The 2,500-nt window shown below is 42.6% G+C and overlaps 2 non-coding genes across 2 annotated transcripts; both read right to left on the bottom strand.

Annotated features, from left to right (window-relative positions):
• Positions 1–671: 671 nt before the first annotated feature.
• Positions 672–790, bottom strand: LOC136757625 (5S ribosomal RNA). Its single transcript, XR_010819574.1, has one exon. It is a non-coding gene; the product is annotated as a 5S ribosomal RNA (ribosomal RNA).
• Positions 791–1,856: 1,066 nt separating this feature from the next.
• Positions 1,857–1,975, bottom strand: LOC136757636 (5S ribosomal RNA). The gene has a single exon (XR_010819581.1). It is a non-coding gene; the product is annotated as a 5S ribosomal RNA (ribosomal RNA).
• Between the last annotated feature and the right edge of the window lie 525 nt (positions 1,976–2,500).

Raw genomic sequence — 2,500 nt, forward strand, 5'->3', positions numbered from 1 at the left:
TCCTGTTGTCATTTTGTTTTGAAAGCAGAAGAATCATTCAACAGGTTGCTGAGACAAATGTAAACCAGTAAAACATATGAAGAGAAACAAACCTTGAATATAAGTTCAGTTGTTTAAACATTTGACAAACTATGGTGAGGGGGTAAGAAAACACACAAATCCAGCAGCTCCTGTATTTCAATACACCAGAACCCAATATTATTGGCGAGTCGGGTAGTCCATCATCACAGTTCGAGGGCAGGCATCATTTCAGTAATTTCATCCCGTTGCATTCACATCCGTGCCTTGAATGAGATTGAATGTGATCTTTGCTCTCAAGTATGTTCCCAAGTTTTACACTTTCGTGCTTTGTATGAATGGGAATGGAACCGTGTGTGTTGAATGAGGCTCCTTGTGAGCACTGAACTTTGTCCGGTGGAGTTCCTTTTTGTGTTGCTGTAATTGTGTCATTTCTCGATGAGAAAGATTAGGCAACATTTAGTCACTTCTAGCCATGATGCTCAATTTATTTACAAATGTACACTAGTTAATAGGGACCGTTTACGTTGGAGAACAAGATCTATTGTATGCCTGTGTATTTGGGGAAGTCAAATCTGAAATAATGATGAAATTGCGTGTATCCAAAGTTAAAACTCGTGATTTGTCGCCCTCTGGTGTGTAAAAGATGCAAAAGCTTACAGCACCTGGTATTCCCAGGCGGTCTCCCATCCAAGTACTGACCAGGCCCGAGCCTGCTTAGCTTCCGAGATCGGACGAGATCGGGCGTATTCAGGCTAGTATGGCCGTAAGCCAGGGAGGCTGTCCCTGACGCTCTACTTATAGGGAAGGCAATATCCGTTTCTGCCGTTCATACTTACAGTTGAACTGTCTCTCTACTCTAAAGCCCGGGACACACCAGCGCGCCGCAGACAGTCCCTGCTAACACGCCACGTTGTGGCAACATTGTGGCAACGTTGTGCGTTAGCTGGGGTGCCACACCAGACCGGAACTATATATTACAAAACGAACACATTGTCTTGATAAAACAGCTGTAATTGAGTGCCTGACACGCCAGTCAAGCGCAATCTTGAGAAGGTGTGCATTTCAGTAAGGATTTTAATTGACATGCTGTATGAAAATGAAAGGAGGTTGCATCACTATGATGCATAACATTGCATGTATTGTATTTTCAAGTGTGTGCATTCATCCTGTTGTCATTTTGTTTTGAAAGCAGAAGAATCATTCAACAGGTTGCTGAGACAAATGTAAACCAGTAAAACATATGAAGAGAAACAAACCTTGAATATAAGTTCAGTTGTTTAAACATTTGACAAACTATGGTGAGGGGGTAAGAAAACACACAAATCCAGCAGCTCCTGTATTTCAATACACCAGAACCCAATATTATTGGCGAGTCGGGTAGTCCATCATCACAGTTCGAGGGCAGGCATCATTTCAGTAATTTCATCCCGTTGCATTCACATCCGTGCCTTGAATGAGATTGAATGTGATCTTTGCTCTCAAGTATGTTCCCAAGTTTTACACTTTCGTGCTTTGTATGAATGGGAATGGAACCGTGTGTGTTGAATGAGGCTCCTTGTGAGCACTGAACTTTGTCCGGTGGAGTTCCTTTTTGTGTTGCTGTAATTGTGTCATTTCTCGATGAGAAAGATTAGGCAACATTTAGTCACTTCTAGCCATGATGCTCAATTTATTTACAAATGTACACTAGTTAATAGGGACCGTTTACGTTGGAGAACAAGATCTATTGTATGCCTGTGTATTTGGGGAAGTCAAATCTGAAATAATGATGAAATTGCGTGTATCCAAAGTTAAAACTCGTGATTTGTCGCCCTCTGGTGTGTAAAAGATGCAAAAGCTTACAGCACCTGGTATTCCCAGGCGGTCTCCCATCCAAGTACTGACCAGGCCCGAGCCTGCTTAGCTTCCGAGATCGGACGAGATCGGGCGTATTCAGGCTAGTATGGCCGTAAGCCAGGTAGGCTGTCCCTTACGCTCTACTTAAAGGGAAGGCAATATCCGTTTCTGCCGCTCATACTTGCAGTTGAACTGTCTCTCTACTCTAAAGTCCGGGACACACCAGCGCGCCGCAGACAGTCCCTGCTAACACGAAACGTTGTGGCAACGTTGTGCGTTAGCTGGGGTGCCACACCAGACCGGAACTATATTTTACAAAACGAACACATTGTCTTGATAATACAGCTGTAATTGAGTGCCTGACACGCCAGTCAAGCGCAATCTTGAGAAGTTGTGCATTTCAGTAAGGATTTCAATTGACATGCAGTATGAAACTGAAAGGAGGTTGCATCACTATGATGCATAACATTGCATGTATTGTATTTTCAAGTGTGTGCATTCATCCTGTTGTCATTTTGTTTTGAAAGCAGAAGAATCATTCAACAGGTTGCTGAGACAAATGTAAACCAGTAAAACATATGAAGAGAAACAAACCTTGAATATAAGTTCAGTTGTTTAAACATTTGACAAACTATGGTGAGGG

The sequence above is a fragment of the Amia ocellicauda genome, chromosome 8 (genome assembly GCF_036373705.1).
Source record: "Amia ocellicauda isolate fAmiCal2 chromosome 8, fAmiCal2.hap1, whole genome shotgun sequence".
In the NCBI taxonomy this organism is placed as follows: Eukaryota; Metazoa; Chordata; class Actinopteri; order Amiiformes; family Amiidae; genus Amia; species Amia ocellicauda.